The sequence below is a fragment of the Chrysemys picta genome, chromosome 12, assembly GCF_011386835.1.
Source record: "Chrysemys picta bellii isolate R12L10 chromosome 12, ASM1138683v2, whole genome shotgun sequence".
NCBI lineage: Eukaryota > Metazoa > Chordata > Testudines > Emydidae > Chrysemys > Chrysemys picta.
The window spans coordinates 31,652,511-31,671,042 of record NC_088802.1 but is presented as its reverse complement, the minus strand read 5'-3'; the positions used below and the strand labels follow the sequence as shown (position 1 = coordinate 31,671,042).

Below are 18,532 nucleotides of genomic sequence, written 5' to 3'. Positions count from 1 at the left end.
TTTTTTCTTTAGTTTTTTATTTAGTTTTCAGTTGTTTGGGGGTGTTTTTCACCCCCTATTTGTTTAAAATTCTAAACAAAACCATTTTAAAATGAAGTCAAAACTTCTAGTTTTGAAATGGTCAGAAACAAAACATTTCAATTTTTTTTGAAGAAAAAAAAAGTTTGCACAAAACTATTTGCTGCATTTGACGTGAATTTGTGAATAGTTTCAGTGCCCTGGAAAATGCATTTTTAAGTGAATTTATTATTTGCTGGAAAATTTCTACTCTTCTGTAAGGGCTGGATATTTCCCACAAGGTTACTGTTATATCCCCACAGTTTACCCTTCTTCCGCACATTTTTAGGGACGAATTTCAAAAGTAGCCTGTATAATTAGGGTTATAATTTTATGACTGAAACTATTTTAAGTACTAAATCTGCCTTTGCATGCCCATTCAGGCAGTTACAGTGGGAATGCTGGCAGTTACGTCACACTTGCATGCCCATTCAGGCAGTTACAGAAGCTGTCATAGAATCACTGAAATTAGAAATTTAGAAGACCCGTTAGGTCAGCCAGTCCATCTCATGGGGGCCAGGGCAGGATTATTCCCAAGTGATGGAACTTCCCCTACTGCCCTGTGGAGATTATTCCACAGTCTAATAGATCTCATTGTTAGAAATCTTGTCCTGCTATTTAGCTGAAATTTGCCTTAACAGAAATTTTATGGAAAATGATCTTTTTGCTAAGGCACCAGACTGGGACTCAGGACAATCAGGTTCAAATCTTGGCCCTACCACAGGCTTTCTGTGTGATCTTGGGCAAGTCACTTAGGACTAGATTCAGAAGGGTACTTAGGTGCTTAACTCCCAGTTTTAGGCTCTGCTGCGACGCACAAACCCCAGTCAAACCCTGTCGGTGCTAAACGCACTCAGAGCCTATATGTTCAGGGTAAAAGTTCCCTTGGTGCCTAGGAGTCTGTTTCTGGGCATGTGCCTAGAGACCTGTCTCCTGCCTAAGCTGCAGAGTGATTCACGAACAGGGGGAAGAGAGGCGTTTGGCTGCCTATTCTCTGTGCGGGGCCAGATCCAGGCTGAAGCTCTCCTGTTGAAGCTGTCCCACTGTGGATAAATAATTAAATGATCAGTGGCATGCTCAGATACTCTAGTGATGAGCAGCACTCTAGAAAAGTCAACAAATACTTTTCTCCATTACATTCCATCTATCCTAGGGTATCACACTCAATAACCCCCCTCAGCTGCTTGCACCGTTCAGAAACTCATAGATTATAGTCCTGTTTCCTCCCGCTGTCTCTTAGCAAAGCTAGACAGTTCCATCCAGCCTCACTGTGCTCCCCTGTGTGGCTTTTGAATATGCAAACAAGTGAGTGCACAACACTTGCAGGTGCCATTTTAGAAATTGGCTGAGGGCAGCTGAAAATCCAATCTTAATGTCTAAAAGGAATAAATAATGTTTCTCTCTTTCCAGGTAGTAATAGAAAGGGAAGCGTGAGCTTCCTTCAGGACAAAAACAGGAAACATGCATAATGTATGTTTCCCCTGTTGCTGACTGTAGTTGTTGTGTGGTTGTCCCTCTTTTACACTTACAGAAAACAAAATTCCCTTTGCTTACAGAGATGACCAGTTTCTTCTCTCTGTCTCTGCTGATGTACATGTCTCAATAAAGCAGTTATTTACTATTTGAGTTGCTCAAAACTGACCTCTGAGGAGAGTACAGATTTTTTGTTTTTGCATGCAGAAGTCATTTCATTCCTTTACTTCTGCGTCCCTCCACCAGAGAGCAGCGTAGGTGCAATCTGTGAGCAGAGAGCCATCACGGTTTTGGTTCCTGCGAAAGTAGGGTGACCAGATGTCCCGATTTTATAGGGACAGTCCCGATTTTTGGGTCTTTTTCTTATATATGCTCCTATTACCCCCCACCCCCATCCCAGTTTTTCACATTTGCTGTCTGGTCACCCTACGCGAAAGACACTGTTATTGCCAGGAAGTTCCAAGATGATGCTATATGGTCGTGTAGCTAAAAGAGATTTATCAAAACTGCTGCTCAGCCTACCTGACTCCACAGTGTAGCATCACCTACAGCTGCATTTGTCATAGTGTGATCAGCAGAGCACATACGAGAACACAAACCTCACTACAGTATGAAAGAACAATGAAGAAATGGCTCTCTTTTGGGATTCCAGAGGTTTTCAGGAGTGAGAGACCTATCAAGGCAGGTGGCAAGTGGCAGAAATCTCAGCATATACTCCGCTTCCCATTAACCTTTAGAGCAGGGGTTCTCAAACTGGGGGTCGGGACCCCTCAGGGGGTTAGGAGGTTATTACATGGGGGGTTGCGAGCTGTCAGCCTCCACCCTAAACCCCACTTTGCCTCCAGCATTTATAATGGTGTTAAATATATAAAAAAGTGTTTTTAATTTACAAGGGGGGACGTACTCAGTGGCTTGCTATGTGAAAGGGGTCACCAGTACAAAAGTTTGAGAACCACTGCTTTAGAGAGCCTGCTTCACTGGCAGCCCATAAAATCCATGAGTGCCATCACAGCTGCTTCTGCACTCTAGTTCCTTGGTTGGGAGTCAGAGTGGCTTTGTTATATCACTGAATGTCTCCCTGCAGTTGAGGTTTGCTAGTCCTAGACCTTCTATGCCTTTAATGATTTTATGGGGTAATGCAGGGGGGCTGGAACAATTTTTATAGTGGGGAGCTGAGAGCCATTGAACCAAACTGTGAACCCTCTATATAATGGAAACCACTTCAAGAGGGATAGGGGGAGGGATAGCTCAGTGGTTTGAATATTGGCCTGCTAAACCCAGGGTTGTGAGTTCAATCCTTGAGGGGGCCACTGAAGAATCTAGGGCAAAATCAGTACTTGGTCCTGCTAGTGAAGGCAGGGGGCTGGACTCAGTGACCTTTTTTGGGGGGGGGAGGGATAGCTCAGTGGTTTGAGCATTGGCCTGCTAAACCCAGGGATGTGAGTTCAATCCTTGAGGGGGCCACCTGGGGATCTGGGGCAAAATCAGTACTTAGTTCTGCTAGTGAAGGCAGGGGGCTGGACTTGATGACCTTTCAAGGTCCCTTCCAGTTCTAGGAGATAGGATATCTCCATTATTTATTTATTTATTTTATTTATAAGACGGGGGTGCGGCAGCACCCCTTCACCCCTGGTTCCAGCACCTATGTTGTAATGTACTCTACAAGGGCAACACCTATAAACCACTCCAAACTTCAGCTGGTGCAGGTTGTGACTGCTGGGAATAAATACCTCTGCTGCCAAGGAACACCACTGGCTTCCTAGTGATCTCCAGGGACAGATGTTGGTCTGCGTAGTGTGGATCCTGGAAGCTGAGAGCCATCACTCTCCCTCTCCCCTACCCCATGGGCTCTACTAGGGCTGGTCAAAACACAGAATTTCCATTCTGCAGGAAATTCCAACACTTTGAAACTTCCTTTCATCCCAATTTGGGATGAAAATCACAGTTTTGAAATGTCCTGCCAAAGGACAGCTCTGAAAAATTTAGGTAATATCAAAATGACTTTAACAAATCAGTGTAGTTGTAGCTGTGTTGGTCCCAGGTTATTAGACAGACAAGGTGGGTGAGGTAATATATTTTATTGGACCAACTTCTGTTGGTGAGAGAGCCATGGACCCTATACATGCCTATCACAACATGTGGTGTACTTCATCCAGTGTATTAACTCCCCTAATATGTGAATGAAACCAATCACTATGCTCTCCAATGAACTCACCTAAGAAACTGACAAAAGACAAAACCATCCTATCACCTGTGGGTGGTGAAGCACTGGAATGGGTTATCTAGGGAGGTGGTGGAATCTCCATCCTTATTGGTTTTTAAGGCCCAGCTTGACAAAGCCCTGGCTGGGATGATTTAGTTGGTGTTGGTCCTGCTTTGAGCACAGGATTGGACTAGATGACCTCCTGAGGTCTCTTCCAGCCCTAATATTCTATGATTCTATGGTCCACTCCAAATAATTGAGGAGGAGGTGTCAATACCAAGGCCTTGGCTACCCTGGCGCTGTACAGCGCTGCAACTTGCTGCACTCAGGAGTGTGAAAACGCCCCCCCCCCAAGTGCAGCGAGTACAGCGCTGTAAAGTGCCAGTGTAATCAGAGCCTGTAGCGCTGCACGCTCCCTCGCAGCACTGCAAGCTATTCCCCTCGGAGAGGTGGAGTACATACAGTGCTGCGAGAGCTCTCTCTACAGTCGCGCTTCACAGCGCTGTTGCGGCAGTGCTGCCGCGGCAGCGCTGTGAAGTTCCAAGGGTAGCCAAGGCCCAAGAGAGGCAAAGTTGCTTTTGTAGTGAGCCAGCCACTCCCAGTCCCTATATTCAAAGCCCAAATTAATGGTGTTAAATTCCACCGCCTCCCTAGGTAACCCATTCCAGTGCTTCACCACCCTCCTAGTGAAATACCACATCCAACCTGATTGAATTGGCCCTGTCAACACTGGTTCTCCACTTGTAAGGTAACTCCCTTCTCTTCATGTGTCAGTATAATAATGCCTGCATCTGTAATTTTCACTCCATGGCAGCAGCTAAAGGACTTTTTTACAGGGCCTATAAATAATTATTTTAAATGGTTTCTAATGCTTGTGCCTGTGCTTACTGTTTCTCAAAGCCAGGTTCCTGTGGGGAATTCGGCAGATGGTCCAGTGCTTAGCTCTCTTTTTCTTTGTGGGTTCCATATAAGTGGCGCTATATCAGATTATGCAATAGTCTCCCAGGAGAAATGCTGGACGGACTTGGGCTATTTGAATGAAAAATGGACAAAGTGCTAGCAAAAGTACAATGGTGGCAGGAGGAGGGACTAGCTGACCTAGCAGATCTTTTCCATTTCAATTTTTTGGGATAGTTTAGTTCCAGAATGTGACCAACATTTACATTGTGTTCCAAATACATTAAATAATATGGCCAGGGCCACTAGTTATATTGTAATTCCAGAGGTTTTGTTGTGATGCAACAAAGGGAGCAAAAAAGTAGCTAAGAATTCCTGAGCTCAGAGCTGGGCAGATATAATCAATCCGCATTTGCCTGCAGCACAAGCAAAGTCTTGTGGACTTGAGACTTTGACTTCCATGCAAATTTACAGACTTATATACTAGCCTCTAACTCCTGCAGCAGTGGGAGGACTCAGCTCACCAGCACATCTCCTAACCCTGCTAGCCATACACATAGAAAGGAAGCCAAATCAGGGCCTGCTTTGCTCCCTTCTGGCTGGTTGGGGCAGGGCACTGTGCTTCCTTGGGGCTCCACTGCAGACTCGTTATCAACAATGCTTGTACCATTCTTAACTTGCTTTACAAAGCCATGATCAGGTCTGTGCAAAAAGGAGCATGTTGGGAATGGCTGAACAATGATGAGGGGAGGTCGCTGTGCTTGGAGGGGCTTGGATGGTGGCCTGCTTGAAGCGGGGTCTGGCCTGTGTTCTCAGACTCTGCAAAGGGCTGGCTTGAGGGCTAAAAATAACTGTCCCTTACAAGAGTCCTGAGCTGGCTCATGTCTGCTTATGCTGGTGACACTGTTCTCCTAATAAACATGGAAGACATTCCGCAGGGGCTAGATTGCCTCCTGTATCACACTGAAATGTACCATGATGTCAAGATGTTGGCAACTGTGTCATGCCCTAAAATGGCAGATTCTATTCTTATCTCAGAAAGATTTACAAGTTAACAGTTCCTTCCCCAGCTGAAATGATGGTGTAAATTAGCAACAGGCCTGGTTGTGCTCGCACTCCCCTAACTGTAAATCAGGAGTGACCCCTTTGAAGTCAAAGGAATGACACCCACTGTCAGTGCAGAATCTGGTGAGGACTCTATCCATGCTCTCTTCCATGTGCTCACAAAACTGAGAGCTGTGTATTCACTTCAAGGAGAGAAGAGCTACCCAAATATTTGTGACAGCTGATCATAGAAATAATAGAAATGTAGGGCTGAAAGGAACCTCGATAGGTCATATAGTCCAGTCCTCTGCACTACGATAAGACTATTATCAAGACCAGTGTTTCTCAGTATTTTTGATACCAGGGACCAGCTTGCTGCCTTCCTAAACTGTGTCAGGGAGATCTCAAGGACTGGCGCTGGTCCCTGGACCGGGTGTTGAGAAACACTCATCTTTAGATAGTGACATCTTGTGGTCAGAAAGATTGACAGCAAGGTTTTAGCTTTCTTTTCCTTTCCCCGTCCCCTAATTCTGCTCTCAGAGTGGTGAGTGCACGGACCTCCAACTCATTCTGTGAAGAGGGACACATTAAGGTCTGTGGGCTAGAGACTGAATCAATGGGAGTTTGGCACAGAGATTGAGGGTAGGCTGTGGCCTTAAGTCTTAACTAATTTAACATATCTCAGTTTCTTTGTGAAACAGGACATTTCCCTACAGGGCCTGGGGGTAAAGCCAGAGATTTTATAGATAGGGCTAGAAAAGGCCACCTCAGCCCAGAGACACTGAATGGGAGGATGGTCTTTGGGTACACACACACCCTCTCAGACTCTGGTGCTGAGGGCTACATCAGCTAACACATCGAACCAAGAGTCTATAACTCTCAGTGTAACACTCTGGGTTCCCAGAGGTCTCCTCAAAGTCACAGCATCTCAGTAAGATGGAACCTGGATATCTCCATTATGCCAGATGTGAAATGCCAGGGATTGGCAACAGAGATCTATGGAGCTGACTCTGTCTTGGGAAGGACAGAAGCATCAGGAAAAGGAGCTAGTTTTAATTCATACAGAAACTATGTAAAAATCTAGTGCACACAAGGGAAAAATCCCTGATACACATGTCACCAAACCCAACCAAATATAAGATTCAAGTCCATTGGGAAACTGGATGAGAATGGAGAGACAAAGTTAGAAGGCAAAGGAAGAGATATAAATGCAAAGGCCATTTAGTAACCAGGACAGGAAGGCCCCAGTGGACAACAGAAGCCCTTTACCCCTAGGGTATGTCTCCTCAGCAATTAAACACCCATGGCTGGCCCATGTCAGCTCATGGGCTCAGGCTGTGGAGATGGGAAATTGCAGTGTAGACATTCAGGCTTGGGTTGCAGCCCAGGCTCCAGGCACCTAATGAGGCAGTTAAGTGCTTTTGTGGATCTAGCCCAAGTCTCCAGCCCACTAGACTCTTCCCTGTTCTTCCCTCCCACACAAAAATGCTGGAGAGGAAGATGTGCTTGCAGCATGCTTTGTGAGACCAAGCAGGGAGGCGACAGCCACAGCCAGGTGCACTGAAACCAATCCCAAGACATTTACAGCTAGGGAATGATTAGCAATGCAGTTTACATTAGATTCACCAATGAGTTCATATAATAGAGGAAATCCTTCTCTTCAGCCCCTTCTGGACACTCTTCCAAAGGGCATCCTACAAAGAGGCTCCATCATGGGTGGCGTGTGGACCCCCCACTTCGGGGAGGCTAGCCCCTGGCCCCAGCCCTTTCGCCCCAGGCCTCACCCCCACCCACCAGAGCCATCGCACTGGTTGGCCTGAGCACTTATTTCCCCCAGCCCTTAGTTTAAAAACTGCTCTACAAACTTTTTAATTTTAAGTGCCAGCAATCTGGTTCCATTTTGGTTTAGATGGAGCTCATCCTTCCTGTATTGGCTCCCCCTTTCCCCAGTTCCTAATAAATCTAAACCCCTCCTCCCTACACCATCGTCTCATCGATGTATTGAGACTCTGCAGTTCTACCTGTCTAACTGGCCCTGCGTGTTGAACTGGAAGCATTTCCGAGAATGCTACCATGGAGGTCCTTGACTTCAGTCTCTTACCTAGAAGCCTAAATTTGGCCTCCAGGACCTCTCTCCTATTCCTCGCTTTGTGATTGGTACCTACATGTACTATGGCCACCAGCTCCTCCCCAGCACTACACATAAGTTTATCTAGATGTCTCGAGAAGTATCTAGAAGTTCCCTCCCCCAGAGAGGATACTTCAGTGTGAGAGGATACCACAACATCTTCAGGAAGGAAAGTCCCAATTATGGGATCATTTCCCTCTGCTCTAGTTGGATGTTCTCCTTCACTGAGACTTTCATCCTCCTCAACAGCACAGAGGCTGTCAGACCGGGGGTCAGACCATTTTACTATGTCCTGGAAAGCACCCCAGTAGCACCCCAAAGGCCAATCAGAATTTGGAACCCACAGCACTAGGTGCTGTACAAACAGAGTGAGAAACAGTCCCTGCCTTAAAGAGCTTAGACGGTAAGGGGAGAAATTAACAATAACAGGTAGACATTGGGGAGTGAGAACAGAGGAGCCAGGTAATGGTGACAGGAAGGTGGGGGTTGGAAGTGAGTATGTGAGTAATTATGACAGGAAAGTTGAGCGGTGGGGAGCTAGGATGCAGGTTACAGTGACAGGAAGGCGGGAGGGAGGATGCAGGTAACAGTGACAGGAAGGTGGGGGTAAGGAGAGAGGATGCAGAAAACGGTGACAGGAAGGTGGGAGGTAGGAGGGAGGATACAGGTAATAGTGAGAGGAAGGTTGGGGGTGGGAGGGAGAATGCAGATAACAGTGACAGGAAGATAGTGGTTGGAGGAAGGATGCAGTTAACGGTGACAGGAAGGTGGGGGCTAGGAGGGACGACGCGAATAACTGTGACAGGAAGGTGTGGCGTTAGATGGAGGATACAGGTAATGTGACGGAGGTGGGGAGGTCGGAGGGAGAATGAGGGTAATGGTGACAGGAAGGTGGGAGTTAGGAGGAAGGACGTGAGTAACAGTGACAGGAAGGTGGGAGGGAGGATACAGGTACCGGTGACAGGAAGGTGGGAGGAGGATGCAGGAAATTGTAACAGGAATGGATGTAGGGTGACCAGAAGAATTGTTTCATGGGCTTAGTATCAGGAGAATTTGTATTGAGGGCTATTTTTAAGGCAGAAATATAAGACTGTATTAGTGATGAGACACTCATAAGGGCTCGACAGCGTCACTTATCCAGGAGGAAAGAATACTTCTAGTATGAAGAGGGCTGCATAGAGTGGGTGCTGACTACTTTCTAATGTGATAATTATGTCACATTTTAGTGAGGTGCCTCAAAAACCAATCTCTGGGTCAGCTTGAATCCTTTTATATCATGATACTGCCTGTAGACACCCACAATGCCAACTCTTACCTGGACACTAAGTACATGTTATCAGGGATGCATCGTGCAGTATCAGCCATTGCTGGCTGCACTTCTCCAGCATCGCTTTAATCTTATTCTGTTATTAAATTCTCAACGAAGGAGCATTTCATTGACTAAATCCAGGGTTTTCTGGGTGCACCAGACTCCCCATTCATAATGCCTGATCCTAGCTGCCTACATGCTAAGGAGACGCTGCTCAGTTCTTTGGGGTCCCTGGGGACCTAGCTTCCCAACACCCCCAATGGGGCAATAAGATAGTCATAAGAACATAAGAACACAAGAACAGCAATACTGCGTCAGGCCAAAGGTCCATTTAGTCCAGTATCCTGTCTTCTGACAGTGGCCAATCCCAGGTGCCCCAGAAGGAATGAACAGAACAGGATCAAGTGATCCATCCCCTGTCTTCCATTCTCAGCTTCTGGCAAACAGAGGCTTGGGATACCATCCCTGCCCATCCTGGCTAATAGCCATTGATGGACCTATCCTCCATGAATTTATCTAGTTCTTTTTTGAATCCTGTTATAATCTTGGCCTTCACAACATCCTCTGGCAAGGCATTCCACTGGTTCACTGTACATTGTGTAAAGAAATACACCTCTACCCTGATATAACACTGTCCTCGGGAGCCAAAAAATCTTACCGCGTTATAGGTGAAACCGCGTTATATCGAACTTGCTTTGATCCACCGGAGCGTGCAGCCCTGCCCCGCCCCCGGAGCGTTGCTTTACCACATTATATCCAAATTCGTGTTATATCGGGTCGCATTATATTGGGGTAGAGGTGTACTTCCTTTTGTTTGTTTTAAACCTGCTGCCTATTAATTTCATTTGGTGATCCCTAGTTCTTGTGTTATGAGGAGTAAATAACATTTCCTTATTTACTTTCGCCAGTCAGTGCTGGAGCATTTTTAGTTTTAAATGCATAATGGCTGATGTACAAGTCTGTTTGTTTAAAAAAACCTAAGATAATACCATCCTTGGGTAGGCTCAAATCACCAACCTATTTGTTATTAGCTGAATGACCCTAGTAATTGCACCATCGAGACAGCTATCACATAAATAATAGTAATCAAGTGCCTTTTGATGTGATGCACTATAACAACAGCAGCAGCAGCACCAAAAATGCACTCAGCAACATTTTTGACCATTTCCAAGATGTAGGTTTGGAATAACTCGTGAACCCTCAACAGGGCTTCCAATGAGAACCAGATGTTGCTGAAGGTCACAAAGCCTTCTTTGACGAAGCTTTTCCACCATAACAAAAATTACACTCTCAACCCTAACACCTTTCTTCTCCACAAAAACCTGACCCCCCCTCAAAAAAATCTCCCCCAGAACACTATCCAACCAACCAGCCAAAGAAAATCATAACCCTAGCACAAGCAGAGTTTTCATTCCGTGAAGAGAGAAGAACCTAACACTATCAAGTTCATGAAGGACTTCACTATTTCTAATTGATTTTATGTGGAAGGTGCTCAGATGGGACAGTGCTGGGTGGGAGTTCAGAACCCTGAAGCTAGATAGATGTTATGGGTTTGTGCTCCCCCTTCTTTCTGCCCTAAGCCACCTCATGCAGACCGTTGTCTTCATCAAGCAAATGTTTCCCTGTATAAAATGTTGACTTGTGCTGGGTGGTGATATCCCCATAAGGATCTGCTATGTTGGTCAAAGGCTAGATTAGTCTGCACTTTTAATCCCTTGGTTGGTGGTCTTCAGTGAGCAGTGGAAGTGCAAAGAGATGTTGCACCCTGAGTCTGCAGTTTCTCTAACAGATACGTAAGGCCTTTTGCAATGGCTTTAGTTAGTGTTCGCAAAAAGAAGAACAGGAGTACTTGTGGCACCTTAGAGACTAACAAATTTATTAGAGCATAAGCTTTCGTGGACTACAGCCCACTTCTTCGGATGTGACACTCAGCATTGCAGCACCTAACTTTTAGGCACCTAGAAAATCACAGGAAAGCACTGCAATTCACAAAGCCTGAGTTAGGAGCCTGGGTTCCCTATGCAATGTGTGAGGAGAGACAGGGTGCCTTAGCCAGGGCCGGCTCCAGGCACCAGCCCTCCAAGCATGTGCTTGGGGTGGCACCTGGAGGGGGGCGGTGCTCACCCGGGGAGAGCGGGGCCGCGGCCGGGCTCGCCACCCTCCACTGGCGCTCCGGCCGGCCGGGGAGAGCAGGGCCCCGGCCGGACTCTCCGCCCTTCCCCCGGCGCTCCGGCCGCAGGGGAGAGTGGAGCCGCGGCGGGCTCGCCGCCCTCCCCCGGCGCTCCGGCCGGTCGGGGAGAGCGGAGCCGTGGCGGGCTCGCTGCCCTCCCCTGGCGCTCCGGCCGGTCGGGGAGAGCGGGGCCCTGGCCAGGCTCTCCGCCCTCCCCGCAGCGCTCCCTGCCGGGGGCGGGGAAGGGGAGCGGCGGGAGGCTTTTTTGCCCAGGGCGGCAAAAAGCCAGAGCCGGCCCTGGCCTTAACACACATCCTTCTCATCGGCATCTCCTATTGGCTAGCCTAGGTAGCTCCCTGCCTAGTGTGGTTGTTCTGAATGGCAATCTAAGCCCCGCCTCTCAGGAAGGCCAGGCTGCAGGGAGGTGCCAATGTCTGCTAGTGATTCGCAAATGAGAATGATTCTCTTGGAGTCAGGTAGCTTAGGCTGTGAGACTAAGCTAGGGAGGGGCCTAGCTCCACACAAAACATCTGGAGGTGGAACCCACTTTATAACATTTGACTCATGGTTAGCAGGCTCACCTGGTGTCTAGGAAACCCAAGTTCAATTCCCTCCTCTGCTGAAGGAGAGAAAGGATTGGAACAGGGGCTCACACGAGCATGTGCTAACCACGGAGCTATGAGATAGCAATCTCTCCTGTTGAAGCAGTTCCACTGGGGATAAACAATTAAAGAGTCGGTGGAGCAACGGACTGGCCTGTTGGTCCCCCACCTCCTATTGGGGGCCCTAATCACCAGGCTACAGAGTTATTTCCCCCTTCGCTGCCCCAGTGATGCTTCCATCATTTATCCACAGTGGAATCACATCAACAGGGGGGGTTGAGGGAGCTCCCATGTCAGAGTGCCCTACAGCTCAGTGGTTTGAGCACTCACCTCAGAGATGTGGGTGACCCCTGTTCGAATCCTTTCTCCCTTTCTGGCAAGGGGGTAACTGAACATGGTCCCCCACATCCCCAGTGAGTGCTCTAACTGCTGGGCTAAAAGTTAGAGTGTGGCTGGTGCCACCTCCTCCTTGTCTAGCTAGATTCTGAAGGGGACATGATCAAGTCGGCAGTCTCTGCGAACAAGGGTCATGGTGGATTCTTCATCAGTGCAACTTTTAAATCAATATTGGCTGTTGTTCTAAACAATCTGCTCTAATTCAGGAGTTCCCAGCCTCTTCTGAATCATGCTCCACTTTAATAATTTTTTTTAACGTGGAGCCCCCCCACCCATGCCCGCTTACTGTAGTGAGAAGGATATTGCCACCAAGCATTGCTAATGTATTTGTTCAAGTGATACCAGGCCAATTACTCAAAATACAAGTCAAATTGTATTATAAAAATACCCCTTACTTGTATTAGTGCTGGACTCCAAGTAACGGGAGAATTTACCACTTCCCTTGATAGTCTGTTTGATGGTTAATTACATTCACTGTTAAAAATGTGCATCTTATTTCCAGTGTACACTTTGATGACTTCAACTTGCTGTCAGTGGATTATACCTTAGTGTCTGTTAGATTAAAGAGTGTCAGATATCATCTTCCTATGTAGGTACTTATAAACCATGGTCAACTAGACCCTTAAACTTCTCTTTTATCACCTAAATGGATTATGTTTCTTTAGCTTCTTATCGTAAGACATGTTTTCCATACCTTTCATACCAAATTACATTAGATTTAGCTTTCATCTATAGCTGTGAAATTTGTAGGGCTGCTACTGAACTTGTTGTGATGTGTGGTGTGTTTAGCTGTTTAACTATAAGGCTATTTTCTATGAACTTCACTTTAAGTATAAAGTAGACACACTAGCCGGTCTGTAGGGACACTACCCACTGAGTCTGTTTAAGATGGCTGCTATAACAGAGTGAGTCACACACACTGTACTCTCTCACAGAGACTTTATACACGTTTTTTCTTGCTTTGTTGTTTCCCCTGAATCTAAAATAAGACTAATCCTCTTGGAATGTACAGGTTTGCTTTTTGTCTAAGGAAAAACATAGCAAAAAGAAGGTAATGATGAAGTTCACATCTATTTAGACACTGGTGACAATATTTGACAGCCAGATCTCAGTCCTGAATGGTACCATTGTTCCTGTTTGTGGGAGGCTGTAAATGTCTCACTATGCCTGATAATTCCAAATAATAAGGACGTTTTGTTCCCAGGGAGTGTTAATCTTGGAGTGTTCTGTATGTGTTGCTGTTGTGAATCTGTAAAAATTCCTAGTGAGGAAATAGTTCTAATTTCAGGAGTATATTTATTTAATTAGTTGAATACAAAAGATACTGATTACAGTTTGCGGAATATATTTTAAAACAATTTAATTTATATTAACTTTGGATAAAGTTTCAGTGACCATCTGGAGTTGATGAACTGGCAGATATGTGACTTAACTTTTAAATGATCTTGAAATCTGCTTGGAAAAATGTAGGCTCTTTTATTTTTCAGAATGTGATTGTTTTAGAAGAAATTCATTCTAATTTTTAACTTGGAAAATATAAACATTGTAGTTTCACTAACTTTAGCTAAAAATCTCAGTCAAGGTATTTTATGGTAAATGTCATCTTTAGAAAATTCACACTAGTCCCATGTGTTTTGCTGTGCTGAGCTGGTAGTGCCATTGAATGGAGGATCTCATAAAGCATGATGGATTATCAGGATCAAAGTGAAACATTAATGAGAGGGGAATGGAAAATTAATTTCTCCTCAGTTTGTGATTTGCTGCCATACATGGAGGACAAGAGTCACTTTGCATCAACACACTATTTCTGGACTCAGGCTGTGCGTCAGCTGGTAAGTGCTGATGGAAAGGTAACTGATCTTGAGAAAACATTGGTCCATAATGGCCATAAAGGAACATCACTGGGAGAAGGTTTAAAATAGATGCGGCTAATGTGCTGCACCCAAAGCTGCTGCACCATTTGCACTGCAGAGGCTTTTAAACAGTATCAACAAGAGAGAGTGGTGTGTATTTACGGATGCACCAAAGCATCATTCCCACTAATATCACCAGAATTTCACAAAATGCCCCTGGGCTGCAGAAAGACATTTTCATTCAGAGGCTTCCAGTCTACAAAGCCAAATCCAATTATTCAGTTCTCCATACACTGCCTAAACAGTGTGCTAGTACCTCAGCAAACCTACCTGCTGCAAGAGCTGATTTCTCTCTCATGCATAAAAGAAAGAAAGAAAGAAAGAAAGAAAGGTTTGTCAAGCTGTTGAAGTCTGACTTTACCTACTCATATTTGGTAGCATTCACACATGTGAGTAGTCCCTTTGAAGTCAATAGGGATACTGGTGTGAGTAAATGCTATTCAGTATAAGAAGAGATTACTGAATTATGTCCCTAATGGGCAAAGTTGAAGGGCAAAATGTGTAACTGAGAGAACCCAGTAACCTAGAGGAATCTTTGGGAACATCTGCCCATGGGGTTCTCTACATCTGGGCAAGTGGATTCATCTGGGTCTTAGGCTATACTGTCTCTCTGACCCTTTATTTTGTGCCCATCACCTGCCTTCAGATGACTGGTGCGTTTGGAAACGAATGTGGTTTCTGAATGTGTACTTTCTCTTGGCATTCCAGGGGTTAAAGTTGAGTATATAGCACCCAATAACTAATTTTCATTTTGTAGCTCCAAGCAACAAACAATCCAAGGGGCCTAGCCAGGGGAGAACCATGGGCAGAAACTAATAAAATGAGATGCATCTTGCCAATGAAACATTGGAACAACTTACCAAGGGCTCTGGTGGATTTCCCATTATTGGCAATTTTTCAATCAAGATTAGATATTTTTCTAAAAGATCTGCTCTACTTCAAAAAGGAATTATTTTGGGGAGATTCTATGGCCTATAGGGAGTCAGACTAGATAATCACAATGGTTCCTTCTGGCCTTGGAAACTGAATCTATGAAACATCCTTCATGAATTGGGAGGCTATGAGTCCTTCACTATGCAACTTTGGTGTGGCCTCAAATGGAATATTAAATTCAGTACTAGGCATGACCTTCCAGAAAGATTGTGACAAATGAGGGAATTCTGAAGAGAGCAAAACCAGAGGGACTGATTTAGAGGGAAAGAGAGAAATCTGTCCAGCTTGGCAAAGTGATGACTAAGTGGCATGGGCATTAAATTCTTTGGTGATACAATGAGTATAATGATGTGAAGTTAAATAAGGAAACATTTAAGCTGAATACCAGGAGATGCTGCCTGGTAGCGTGAAGTATAAGGCTGTGGATGAGTCTCCCAGGGGCCCCATTGCTTGCCACTGTAAAAACTAGTGATAGGGGCCCCATTGCTTGCCACTGTAAAAACTAGACTGCAGCAAACATTAAAAAATATACTACAGGGACCAATCTACTCTGCCACTTGGGAAGTGGCCTGGTAGTATAACAGGTATTTTCCCTCTATTCAATATGGTCAAGTGTATGTTAAAGGCTTGGATAAGTTACAGTGTAGGTATACCATCCATTAACAGCATCCACAGTCAGACATCAAAGCTGAACTAAGCTTTCTTCATCCTGGGATCTCTTTCCTTATGTCCCAGATGGAATGTCAGGGAAGGAACGTGTCACCTACTCCCTCTTTTTCTAGAAGCCAGTTGCCAGCAGCTGCTGTTGCTAATATTATACTCCTAGCCTCCTTTACTCTCCTTGTCACTTCACTGTCCCTCTCCTTCTTCCTTCTCCTCCTTGTCTGCACTCCTTCTCCTAACCATAGGCTTCTCACTCACCTGTTCTGTAACTTGAGCCCATCAGCTGTTCTGCTGTGTGATGAGAAGGGCATTTTGGAACTTCATCCTCTTCTGCTAGGACTCGCTGCCCAGATAACTTTCTCTGGTGTTTACTATAGAGATAGGAGAAGTTTGATTAACCAGAAAACTCTGATGCAGGATCAAGAGCTGCCTACCCTAAAATCCCTGGTAGCTGGGTTTTTTACCTGTCTCTCTACTGTTCAGAAAGTTGCCACTCAGCCCCTCCTGGCGTTTCACTCTCTCCTACTCTCTGGCTTCCAGAGGGAAGCCTCTCAGATGTCATAACTGGAAACAGAAGACATCACTCACCTGGAAATCCCTCATCCACCTGGCTGTGGGGCTGAGGCAGAGTGCTCACGGCCCGTTCCTGGGAGAGCGCAGGGCCAGGGACAGAATTAGAAGAGAAGGCGGCCATGTCAGTCCCCTGCATGTCCAGCCCATTTGACACAAGCAAGGGTTCAACAGCTAAACTCTCCATGGGATTACATTTAGCCTCAGAACCCTTAGCTTTCATGCACTATAAGACAGAACAATGGCTGGCCCAAATTGCCCTTCAGTCAGGATGATTAGTTGAAGTCTCTTGTCAGTTATGAGCATCAATTTGTTGTTCTCTGAAATCAGTTAATGTTTCCAGCTCTGCTGTTGCCCCACCAGCATGGGACTCTACTCATAATGGTAGATCAGACCCCTCGAGGACATTTCTTAACTAGACAATACAGTATTCTGGCAGCAGACGGAATAGGTTAGTGCTGCATGGAATACACAAAGCTCTCTTTTTATATGACTTAATCTGACCCAGGACATCTCAGCAGCATAAACAGAGCCTTTTAGTATGGAAAATGTATTCTTACCACCTCCAGGGTCCAGTGCCCAGCAGTGTCTTAGCAGAAGTGTAGGGGTTGAGACGTTTTGCCGGCAGGATTACCATGCCAGCATTTCTGCTTGATTTATGCCAAGATTCCTGGTAGCTCTAATTTTACAGGGAGAGCAGCAGAAATGCTGGTGCAATCTGAGGCTGTGCATTCCTCTTCACACTCTCCATAGGGGACCTGCAGGGCAAAGAAATCTCTCCAGGCATGCCCTACTAATATTGACAGCATGGCAGACAGCAGCATTTGCAAGCTGAAAATCCCACAGGGAATGTTTTTAGAAAATAATTAATGTACCAGCTAATCCAGAAGCAGTACAAAATCTGGCCAGCATCTCAGAGTTTCACTGGAAACCTTGGAAGGTTCTGCTTTGTTTTCAGTGATGTTTTACTATATGCCGATAAAGGGCGTGACGTTGTCCCAGCCTCTGCTCTTACTGGATGATGGTTTTATTCTTGTATTTGGAAAGCAACATGTCCTGATCCCATTGCTCATGATGAGGGATAGTTCCATTGATTTCACTGGCATAAAATACTGCTCCATGTCAGGAAGGATAACAAAAGCAGGCCCAAATGAGTCGAAATTCAGACTTTTTGTAGCTTGGTTTCACTGGGAAGTTCATGTTGCTGGGTCAGTGTCAAAGCACCGAAACAAAACAATTGTTTTAAACAGAATTAAATATAATACGTTTAAAATCCAAGATCTTTATAGAGGTGGAACTAGGTGATTTGGATCCAGGGTCAGATTATATGTGTTTAAAAGTGATCCCTGATAAACATTACCTCGAATCGGGACAGCCTGGCCTGGGGTGAGGCTGCCAATTGGTGACCTAGACCCTCTGTACACAGTCTGATGTGCCACTGATTTTCTCTTAGAGAAAAGCCTGAACCAGAATGCCCAATATGGATCCCTCTGAACTTTGGGAAAATACAGACCCCGTCCCAGGAACTCTCTGTAATGGGACTGAACTAAAACTGGTTCCACTGAAGCTGTGCTAAAGCCATTGAGAATCCTAGTGCTGATGAGGTTCTGGTGGCTGGATCCCTTTTTACCCTTGCCTCCTGTAGGCTTTCTGTTCAGTAGGAGTAACTAAAGTGGTAGCAACACAAGTCTGGCTGCCAGAGAATTGTCTTCACTGGGGCTCCCACTGGCTTAATGACAGTTCATTTAAAGACAATGTTAGGGTCTGTGGGACTTTTTGTAAGCTCCCCAGTGTAGCCAGAGCCTTACAGAGCTTCTCCTGCCTTTGCCCCAAATAGGAGATGACCCAAGGGAAGCAGAAGCTGCTACACCCCCTCATCAATTTAGGAAGGGGGCTCTGCCAAAAGGCAAACTGAGGTTTATAACTGGCTCAGCAGGGAAAGTTCATGATCTCAGTTCATAGAGGCTGATTCCAGGGTGCCCTTACTCATGCTGGGTAACATCTTTCTCCACAAGTAGCCCCAGTGAGTGCAGTACTTTAGAAAGAGTAAAGTTATCAGAAGCTAGTCCACAATGGGAAAACCTTCCACAAGATTGTCAATGTGGTAGTAGAAACTTCTGTTACCTTAAAAGATGCTGATACCAACGGCAGCAGGGAATGCTGGTGAAGTGGTT

General features: G+C 45.6%; 1 long non-coding RNA gene across 2 annotated transcripts in view; it reads right to left on the bottom strand.

Moving 5' to 3' along the window:
• The window catches only part of LOC122172270 (uncharacterized), a 29,606-nt gene extending 12,313 nt beyond the window's left edge, over window positions 1-17,293 (bottom strand). The window contains exons 1-2 of one of the 2 annotated variants that reach the window (XR_010591847.1): window positions 16,919-17,293; window positions 16,047-16,159 (exon numbers count right to left, since the gene is read on the bottom strand). This is a non-coding gene — a long non-coding RNA (uncharacterized LOC122172270). The remainder of the gene's footprint in view (window positions 1-16,046; window positions 16,160-16,918) is intronic. The other variant, XR_006172411.2, reaches the window with a different exon arrangement.
• Between the last annotated feature and the right edge of the window lie 1,239 nt (window positions 17,294-18,532).